We start from the raw sequence: 11,432 nt of genomic DNA on the forward strand, positions 1-11,432 counted from the left end.
CGCCGGTGGAGGAAACGCGCGCAGAGAGGCCGCGCTGCCAGGCGTGTGGCGGTCCGGGGGGCCACGTGTGAGCCTCGCCCTAGGCAGCCAATTGAGGGTTCCACCTCCGCCCAGAGAGACCCCACCTCACCTCTCCAACCTGTGGCGCGCGGGCGGCGGAGGGTTTCTGGGGCGAGTGGGAAGGATAGGCCGCCGCGCAGGGAAGGCTTCCCCGGGGTGTACTTGTTGCTTGTGGACTGGGGACTGAAATTCCCCGGAAAAGGAGACGGAAAGGACACACCTGGCGGGATCAACAGTTTGTGCAGGGATGTGAAAGAGAGAACCCAACTGTGTGTGTGCGTGTGTGTGTGTGTGGTAAGGACGTCATACAGGACGCGCGGGCTATGAACATGCTAAACCACAGGCAATAAAAACACGGAGTGTGCGGCCGGGCGCGGTAGTTCACGCCTGTAATCCCAGCACTTTGGGAGGCCGAGGTGGGTGGATCACCTGAGCTCAGGAGTTCAAGACCAGCCTGGCCAACATGGTGAAACCCCGTCTCTACTAAAAATACAAAAATTAGCCGGCAGTGGTGGTGGGCGCCTGTAATCCCAGCTACTCGGGAGGCTGAGGCAGGAGAATCGCTTGAGCTGAGGAGGCGGTGGTTGCAGTGAGCCAAGTTTGCGCCACTGCACTCCAGCCTGGGCAACAAGAATGAAACTCTGTCTCGAGAAAAAAAAATTCAGAGTGTGTGCCAGCACTGTTTTAAGCCTTTTACATTTATTTTCCTCCTTGAATCACATAAACCCTGTGAAGGAGGAAGTATTTTTATCTCTATTTGCAGACAGGAACTGAGGGACAGAGAGGTTGAATAACTTGCCCAAGGACGCACAGGTAATAAACAGCAGATCTGGAATTCAAACTCAGGCTCCAGGGTCTGTGCCGTTCACCACACTACTGCCTCAAAACCTTAGCAGAGCCAGGTGCTGGAGTCCCAGCTACTCCCGAGGCTGAGGCAGGAGAATGCTTGAGCCCAGGAGGCAGAGACTGCAGTGAGCCATGATCATGCTACTGCACTCCTGCCTGTGCTGTAGTGGGCTATGCCTAGCTGGCGTCCACACTAAGTTCAGCATCAGCATGGTGACCTCTCGGGTGCAAGGGGACCACCAGGTTGCCTACGGAGGGGTGAACCGGCTCAGATCGGAAATGGAGCAGGTGAAAACTCCTGTGCTAATCAGTAGTGGGATCCTGCCTGTGAATAGCCACTGTGCTCCAGGCTGGGTGACACATCCAGAACTCATCTTCGAAGAGGGGAAAAAAAAAGATTGGGCATGGGGGCGCATGCTTGTGGTCCCAACTACTCGCGAGGCAGAGGCAGGATGATCGCTTGAGGCCAGGAACCAGAAGCTGAAATGAGCTATGATCATGCCACTACACTTCAGCCTGGGTGACACAGTCAGACCCTGTCTTATAAAAAATAATAATAATAAAATATAAAATAAACGAAATAAAATAGCAGTGACTAAACCCCAAGGACCTTTGTAATTTACTATGATTCAAGTTGGGAGGTGGGTGGTCCCAGGTCTGGCTGGAAGTTCAGGGATGGCATCTGGGGCTTCCTCATTCCTGTCTGGTACCCTCCACATATCTGAGTGTCCTTCCTCGTGGCAAGCGGACAGCCACAAAATGGGTTCCCTCTTCTGAGCCTCTCTGTTCTTAAGGAGGAGAAACCTGCCCAGAGCCCCCACCCCTAAATCCCTCTAGGCAGGGCAAGCACCACCAGCCCGCTGCCTTCTTTGGGTTGGGCCAGTCAAGGCTCACCCCTAAGACTAGGTGTGCTCACAGGCCCCTGACAAAATGGGGTCCTGTTGGTGAGGAAGAGGAGGGACGGGACTGGCTGCTGAGTCAGTCAGTGGGTATTTGTCCCCGGCCCCAGGCTGGAAGGCATTTGTAGACTTGTGCAGGTCACTTCATGTGTGAGGACCCTGTAGCACAGAGAGACCCCGTGGCCCAGGACCACACAGCTAAGCCAGGCAGAGCTACTGAGCAAGAAGCCTATCAGCCCCAGTTCCCAAACTCCCTGCCCCAGCCTGCTCCTGGCCTCCCAGCGCCTTGGCCTGCTTCACATGCCTGGGCTCCGCCCCAGGTTATCTTCAGAGCCATCCCATTCTGCCTCCCTGACTGACCATGCCACTTCCTGCTCAAAACCTGTCCATGGCTTTCCACTGCCCTCTGGACAATGCCCAGACATGTCCAAGAGGCCTGCAGGTCTGGCCCTGCTAACTCTCACCTTTGTCCACACCCCCTGAGTGCCACACCGTTGTCCTCAGCCCCCAAAGGTACACCAATTCCAGGCCGTGCTGCCGGGTCTTCTCTGTTGGTGCTTTCTATGTGACTTTTTTTTTTTTTCTTTTGAGACAGGGTCTCACTTTGTTGCCCAGACTGGAGTGCAGTGGTGCTATCTCAGCTCACGCAACCTCCACCTCCTGGGTTCAAGCGATTCTCCTGCTTCAGCCTCCTGAATAGCTGGGACTGCAAGCACGTGCCACTACTGCCCAGCTAATTTTTTTTATTTTTAGTAGAGATGGGGTTTCACCATGTTGGCTAGGCTGGTCTTGAACTCCTGACCTCATATGATCCACCTGTCTCGGCCTCCCAAAGTTCTGGGATTACAGGCGTGAGCCACTGTGCCTGGTTCCTTTTATGTGATTTTTTAAAGAACCAACCTCTGATTGTGTTGAATCTCTATAGGGTTTATAGAGATTTATACCTATAAATATAAAGATTTATACCTTTATTACATTTTATCTTCTTTGTTTTCTTTTTTTTTTTTTTTTTTTTTTTTTAGTAGAGATGACCATGTTCACCATGTTGGCCAGGCTAGTCTTGAACTCCTGACCTCAAGTGATCCACCCACCACAGCTCCTTAAGTGCTGGGATTACAGGCATGTGTGTTTTTTTAGAGATAGGGTCTTGCTCTGTTGCCCAGGCTGGAGTGCAGTGGTCCAATTATAGCTCACTGCAGCCTCAAACTCCTGGGTTCAACTGATCCTCTTGCCTCAGCCTCCCTAGTAGCTGGGACTATAGGTACCAACCACCACGACCAGCTAATTTTTATTTTTTATGTTTTTGTAGAGATGGGATCTTATTATGTTGCTCAGGCTAGTCTCGAATTCCTAGCCTCAAGGAATTCTCTGGTGTTGGCCTCTCGAAGTGCTGGAATTACATGTGTAAGCCACCATGCCCGGCAAATATTTTATTTTTTATTCAACCTGAGAGCTCCTTTTTTAACAAGGCAAATTTAATCTGTTAACATTGATGGTGGTTGCCCATGCACTTGGATTCATTTGCAAACATTTAGCTTCTGTTTTCTTTTTGTTATTGTTGAGACAGGGTCTAGCTCTGTCACTCAGGCTGGAGTGCAGTGGTGCAGTCATCAAACAATCCTCCTACCTCAGATTCCCAAGTAGCTGGGACTACAAGCCCAACCCACCCTGCCAGCTTGTTGTTGTTGTTGTTATTATTATTATTATTATTAAGACGGACTTTTCTCTTGTTGCCCAGGCTGGAGTGTAATGGCACGATCTCGGCTCACCACAACCTCTGCCTCCCGGGTTCAAACGATTCTCCTGCCTCAGCCTCCCGAGTAGCTAGGATTACAGGCACGTGCCACCACGCCTGGCTAATTTTGTATCTCTATATTGGTCAGACTGAATTCCTGATGTCAGGTAATCTACCCGCCTCAGCCTCCCAAAGTGCTGGGATTACAGGCATAAGCCACTGTCCCCGGCCCTGTTGTAGCAATTATCTAGGATTTTGTGGTTGTTTCCGTTACTGTTGCTGTGTAACAAACCACTCAAAATGCAGTGGCATCAACCCACCGCCATTTTATTATGCTCACAGGTTCTGAAGGTCACAATGAACACCTTTTATCTGTTCCACAATGTCTGGGGCCTCCACAGGAAGGAAGGGAGGGCTACAAGCTGAAATCACCTGGGCCTTCTTCACTCACATGCCTGGGCACTTGGTGGAGAGTTGCCCGAAGGCTCAGCTCAGTTGGGGCGCTGTTGCCTGGACTGCCTGCTTTCCTGTGAGGTGGATTCAACCTTTTTTTTTTTTTCCAGACAGGGTCTTCCTGGAGTGCAGTGGTGAGATCTCAGCTCACTGTAACCTCCACCTCCTGGGTTCAAGCAATTCTCCTGCCTCAGTCTCCTGAGTAGCTGGTATTAGGCACCCACCACCTCACCCAGCTAATTTTTGTATTTTTAGTACAGATGGGGTTTCACCATGTTGGACAGGCTGGTCTCGAACTCCTGACCTCAGGTGATCCACCCGTCTTGACCTCACAAACTGTTGGGATTACAGGCATGAGCCACTGTGCCCAGCCTGGATTCACTCTTGAAGCCATTGAATGGCTGCTCAGGGCTTCGATGAAGAGTCAATCTCCAGAAAACAAGGGCAGAGTGATGTGGCATTTTATGATAGCCTCAGATCACAGGTCAGTGTTGCCATGCTTTATAGGTTGAAGCAGCCACAACCCTCTCCAAGGTCAAGAGAAGGAACAGAGCCCACTTTTGGCTGGGAAAGTGGGCCAAATAATTGGCAGCCAATAATTTCAAATAATCACAGTGGCATGAAGCCAGGAGGAAAGAAGACTAAGCTTTGGAACAGATTTTTCCAAGGTGGAAAAATCCAAGGTTGAAGAGAAAGGTGCAAAAGGAGCTGCAGGGAATCCGTGAGGGAGGCAGCTAAAAGCAGCCATCTAAGCAGTACTGCCGAGTCACACCTCAGTGCCAACCACATTCTGGTCACAGAAGTGGTTTCACTCTCAGACTTAGTTGCAGGGCCTCGCAGCTTTGCAGATGTTGTAGACCCACCTGGGCCACGCCCAAGCCTGCCCTGGGGTTTCTTCAGTAGAGGAAACATTTAGTGTTTAGGCCACTTAGCATAATTTCCATCATCTCATGACTGAAGGTCAATTCGCCGAGGCTGTCGCATGCAGACACGCGTGCATGCGTGCCTGGTATTTCATTCCCCCTATTGCTCACACTCTGCTTTCCCCTCCTTAGTCCCAGGAGCCAGACCTCCCCAGCTTGATGTCATCCTTCGGGCGGGAGGGAGGAAGGCAGGTGAGAGGGGCTCTCTCTGGAGGCTCCTGGTTTCTGAGACAGGCTAATTACAGGCTTCCTAATTAATGAGCCATGGGGTTGCATTTCATCCGCTGAGTCAGAGCCGGTGTCTGGGCCCTGGGCCCAAGGGAAGGGTATCAAGAATCATGGGAGGGGGAGGCCAGCCTGTGCCTCTGTCTCCCCATGCTGATTCCCTGTCCCCTCCCTTTTCAAGCCCAGTTCTCTCCAGCAGTGTAGAGGACATTGTAGGCCTCAGCCCAGCTTTGCTTCCAACTCCCGCCTCTGCTTCCTGACCTCTTCCTGGGCCTGTTCCACTGTCTGCCCCTCACACCTTCCCACTCCACCAGGACCACACAGGCCATCTTTGGTTACCGACTCTCACAAGGTTTCCCAACACCCAGTTGAGTTTCTTTTTCAAATTGGATCTTCTTTGGCCACATGTATCCCACACTGGGGTCTCTGGAAAGAGGCAGCGCACCTCAACAGGATCCTAGTACCCAGTGCCCTGAGTCGCAGATAGGGCCATTCTTGAGCCCGTCTGTGCCTCCTCTCCCAGGAACTGCACACGATGAGTACTTTTCCATTCACATTTCAACCAGGAGATTCGTATATTTACATGTGACTAACTCTGCTGAGCCTTTATGGGGGGAGCATCTTTTATTTTTGTGCCTAGAGGTGTTATACTGAATTTCAAAGGCTGTGCTGGAGCCTGGTCATGAGGTTGTTATTCCATAATTAGACTCCGTCGTGCCTCTGGTTCTAGATCGCACAGTGGATTTGGAACCAAGTGAAGACACTTCTGTAGGTCGTGTAGGCAATCAGAGGAGCGCCTTGTGGTCTGAGCCTCTGTTTCATCCTAACTCCAAGTGGGGATTAAATAAGATAATACATAGGCATTTAGTGCAATGCCTAGGACATTGTTTATTCAATATATAAACTTTTATTAACACTTTTGAATGCAAAAGTTTTTAACATGCATGGATGGCCTCCAAGGTCTCTATAATCTCCTTTATAAAATCATGCATGTGTAAAGCACTTGCTTCTGGGCCCATAGGCTGGACACAGCTGGCGCCTCCACAGAGGGCAGCATGACTCCTCAGCCCCGTAAAGATCAGCTCTGGATGCCCAGGCTGCCTGCTGGTGGGGCTAGAATTCTTTTCATATTTTTCCAGGGGATCTTTGGACTAGAATCCTAGATGTAGGATGGCTGGGTAGAAGGGTACATGCATACGTGACTTGCCCAGATATTGCCACATTCCCCGCCAAAGACTGTATCCTTTGTATTTTCAGCAGTAGTATATGACAGCTCCCGTTAACCCAAAGTCTCACCTACAGATTGTGACCAAACATGGAGATTTTCGCCATTCTGCTAAGCAAGAAGTGGCATTTCATGGTCCTCTTTATTTCATCATATTATGAGCGAGGCTGGACATTGTTTACATGTTTAAAAGTCATTTGTATTTCTTTGTGAATCTGTTATTTTTAGAAGCTATATGTTATGGATATTAACCATTTAACATAGGTTGCAAATATATTTTCCCAGCTTGTAATTTTTATTTTTACTTGCTGATGAATTTTGCCATGTAAGAGGTTTTTGGTTTGTTTTGAGACACAGTCTCCCTCTGTCGCACAGACTGGAGTGCAGTGGCATGATCTCGGTTCACTGCAACCTCTGCTTCCCAAGCTCAAGCGATTCTTCTGCCTCGGCCTCCTGAGTGGCTGGGACTACAGGCACGCACCACCATGCCCAGCTAATTTTTGTATTTTTTGTGGAGACAGGGTCTCCCTGTATTGCCCAGGCTAGTCTCAAACTCCTAGGCTCAAGTGATCCTCCCTCCTTGGCCTCCCAAAGAGTGGGAAGTACAGGTGTAAGTCACTACGCACAGCGGATTTTCTTTTTTTAAGGCAGTCACATCCATCAGTCTTTTTCCTTACTGAATCTGAATTTGTTTGTTTGTTTTAGACGGAGTTTTGCTCTGTCGCCCAGGCTGGAGTACAGTGGAGCCATCTTGGCTCACTGCAACCTCTGTCTCCTGGATTCAAGTGATTCTCCCACTTCAGCCTCCTGAGTAGCTGGGATTACAGGCACCCACCACCACGCTGGCTAATTTTTGTATTTTTAGTAGAGACTGGGTTTCATCATGTTAGCCAGGCTGGTCTCGAACTCCTGACCTCAGGTGATCCACCTGCCTTGGCCACCCAAAGTGCTGGGATTACAGGCATGAGCCCCCGTGCCAGGCCTACAAATGAGCTTTATAGAAGAGTATCTAACGACAAAGGCAAATGTCCATGAGATAGTGTTAGAAATAGCAGGCAACAGCCTCACACACTATATACCTATAAATATTTTTTTCTTTACAGAAAAACATTGGAAGGGAAAACATCAAGATGTCTGTGTGGTGGTCACTTGATAGCTGGGTTAAGGGTAGCATTATCCTATTATTGGTGAAAACCCTGATGGAATAAACTTGACCATTCCAAGTCTTCTTCCTATGTCCTCTCCTTAGTCCCGTGTCACGCTGGAGATCTTGTCACACCTCTTGGCACAGACAGAGCCATTTCAGGCACCTCTCTGCAAGGGAGGGCGTGCATTACAGCCAGGTGGAGCTTTCACCCAGCAGCTGTAATGCACGCCCTCCCTTGCAGAGGTGCCTGAAATGGGGTACATTTCAATGTACTGAAAACTGAAAACAAAAACTGTCTGATTTTGTACCCCATTGTTCTGTTCTCCTGCCCCCATGGAGGGGGGGCTTTCCTCCTCTCTCAGGTGACAGTTCATAACAGGGAAGGGGAACAAGCTCTTATTTTGACCCAGCACTGTCCAGGAGAACTTTTGGTGATGGTGGAAATGGTCTATATCTGTGCTGTCCAATATAGGACCCACCTGTGCTGATCCTAACCCCCAAAACAGGATCCCAATCACCATAATCCTGAATGTTGAAATCCCAAAAGATCAAAATCCCTGAAGGCTGAAATCCTAAACATCACAATCTCAAAAGTTCAAATGTAAGAAGACTTGATTGTACCTAATTACAAATCTGTCATTTATGGTTTGGGATTCAATTAGACATCAGGGATTTTATACTTTAGGGATTTTGATCTTTAGGGATTTCAACATTCAGGGTTATGGCCTTTGGGACTGTGTCTTTTGGGATTACGGCTGAAACCCAGTAGCCACTAACCTCATGTGACTATCAAGCACTTTAAATGTGGGTGGTGTGAATAATGAACTGAGTTTAAAATTTCATTTACTTTTAATTGAATAGCCACTGTGGTTAGGGGCTACTCTACTGGACAGTGCAGTTTTCACTAATTTCCAACCCAGCCACGCCACTTCCAATTCAGAACTGTAAGGAAAAGACCCTGCACTGGCAAGCACACTGATCAGCCAGGTGAGGTGACAGCGGGCCTACCCCGGGGGGGCCAGCTCTGAAGCCAGGACCTGCTCAACAAAGGCCCACAGGAGCCCTGGGGGAGAAACCAGCCTGAAGCAGCTTCCCACCCCAGTGGCTATCACAATGGCAGCCAGCCCAGCCTCACAATGTCACAATACCACAGGCAGGTGGCCAGGCAGGCAAAGCGGTTTCCTCCAGGGCAGGACTCTTTGTCTGCAGACCTACTTACAGCAACCCAGCGTCAGAAGGCCCATCTCCTGGGGAATGGAAAAGTGCCCAGCCACTGGGAGGCCTCAAGCTGGAGGGCTAACGGGGAAGCCGGGCAGGTGTGGGGCTGGGAGAAGCTACTAAGCCCCATGCCCCAGATGCTCCGGGGCCTTGCAGCCCAGCTGCAGGAAGATGGAACATTGTGAGCAGCTGTTCTTCTTCCTGGCCATTTGGTTCATCTACTTCTTTTCTGACGCCAACCTCTCTTCCACCTACTCAGGGGCTGGAAGGGCAACTGGAGAGTCAGCCACTGCAAGTGAGGACAGAGAATGGCCACAGGCAGAGTCACAGGGTAGACCTTTGCATCTTGGGAGGAGATTTGGAGACTGGTGCTGCCTGGGCCCCTTTGCCCCCACCAAACCACAGGGGTACCATGGCCCTGACCTGTGTTCAGAGGGCCATCGAGTCAATGTCACAGGAAGGGGAAGAGACATGTGCCCACGGACCCTGTGGTCATGGAGGGGGTGGAAGGTCCCTGGAGGGCAGCAGGGCCACAGCAAGGCTCTGGGATCCTGAGTCTTCTCTGTCCGTGGACCTAAACTCTGCATGTTTACAGCTATTCTGTGCCTGGGTCCAGGCTCTAGTGAGAAATACACTGCCTACAGAGCCAGGTGACAGCAAAAGAAATTTTATTCCCATTTTCTAGGGGACAGAAACAGAGCTGCTTGGCATGTTTCTGGCAAGGGTAGTGAAAAGACCACTTCCTTTTGGGGGAAGTCTTTCAAATAAGAAAAACGAATGCAACTCCTGGGCATGGCTCCACCTGTACCTAGGACAGGGCCTGCCATTCCAGGGGCTCCCAGGCTGGCTTTTCCACCAGACCAGTCTTGGGGGCAGGAGCCTGTTAGAAATGCAGATCCCCAGGGCCCTGCAGGCGGTCTGGACAGTACCTCCAACACAGCTGTTTAAGGGGAGGCAGTCCGGCCCTCATCTGGGAGCACTGTGCTGACGCTGACTGCACGCTAGGGCTCTTAGGGTTGGGTGGACAGGATTTCTCCCAGAGAGATGGATTCCCAGCAGCCAGAGTACACTGTGGGTGTCAAGGTGCTGGTGGGAAGTAGGCTGTTCCCTGAGACCATGACAGGTGGAAGGTGGGAATCACCAGCCCCCACACTCACCAAGAAATGCTTTTGCTACATGCTGGGGCTTTTTTCTTTTTTTTGAGAAGGAGTCTCACTCTGTCATCCACACTGGAGTGCAGTGGCACCATCTCAGCTCACTGCAACCTCTGCCTCCTGGGTTTAAGCGATTCTCGTGCCTCAGCCCCCCAAGCAGCTGGGATTACAGGCACACACCACCATGCCCAGCTAATTTTTGTATTTTTAGTAGAGATGGGGTTTTGCCATGTTGGCCAGGCTGGTCTCGAACTCCTGACCTCAAGTGATCCACCCACCTTGGCCTCCCAAAGTGCTGGGATTATAGGCATGAGCCACCGTGCCCAGCCATGCTGGGGCTTTTCTAAGAACACAAGCACACCAGAGGGAAAGGCAAGATTCTGGAGAGGCACAGACCCAGAAAGCCAGGGGCACACAGGAGCCTCGCCAGCCAGGGCGGCACAGGCCATTCATGCAGACCCTCAAATCTCATGTGAGGGCTGCATCAAGGCCAGTGCCAATGGGAAGCAGAGGGGAGCATGTGACCATCTCTCTGAGGCCATCTTTGTGGACAAGTGATGTAGGAACTCAAAAAAAAATGCAGGCTTGTCTAGGTGAAGTGGCTCATACCTGCAATCTCAGCACTTTGGGAGGATCGCTTGAGCCCACGAGTTTGAGACCAGTCTGGACAACATAGCAAGACCCTGTCTCTACAAAAAATAAGAAAATTAGCTGGGCATGGTGGTACATGCCTATAGTTCCTGCTACCTGAGGCTGAGGTGGGAGGATTCCTTAAGCCCAGGAGTTCAAGGCTGCAATGAGTTATGATTGCACCACTGCCCTCAAGCTTGGGCAACAGAGACTGAACCTGTCTCAATTGAAAAAAAAAAAAAAAAAGCAACCTAACCCCAAACCCAGATCTCTAAAGTCTTGGGTGTGGACTAGAGCCCTGGACAGCCTAAAGGAAAAGAAAGTGCAGTGCAGCCACGGCCTGTTCACAGGACCTGCGGCTAAGCTCAAGGGTAAAATACAGCTTGACAAAGCATCCCTAGGCAGCTCCTTCCCAAACGTGCTTAGAAGGGAACAGGGAAAGACGGATATGTTTTCTCACTGAGGTTCTTCTAGTGGCTGGAATCTGGTAAGAGTACCAAGTCGCAGGGATATGGATATATTTTCCCTTTGGGACTCCATAAAGTTAAATGTTGGGCTGAAAAAAGGATGCAGCCTATAAACAAGTATTTTTCCTGAAACCGGCCGCACACGGAAACGCTGCGCTCCCCCTCAGGGAGCGGTTTCAGGAGCCAGCTGAGCATGGCTGGCACTGGCCAGAGGGAGCCATTCACCCTCCCACCACGTATGCCCACCTGCAAACCTGGGTTCTGAGTCCCCACGCAGGGGACAGATTTGAAAATTCCAGTTTGTGTCCGTTCAGGCCGTCGACAGGAATGACAGCCTGGCGGGCTGCAGTGACTGCACACAGCTACCCTGTGAGTTCCACTTGTGTGGGTGTAGGTGGGTGACAGGAGTGTGACGACACAGATGGGCAGTCCACCAGGAGGAAGCCCACA

Source organism: Chlorocebus sabaeus, chromosome 2, assembly GCF_047675955.1.
Source record: "Chlorocebus sabaeus isolate Y175 chromosome 2, mChlSab1.0.hap1, whole genome shotgun sequence".
In the NCBI taxonomy this organism is placed as follows: Eukaryota; Metazoa; Chordata; class Mammalia; order Primates; family Cercopithecidae; genus Chlorocebus; species Chlorocebus sabaeus.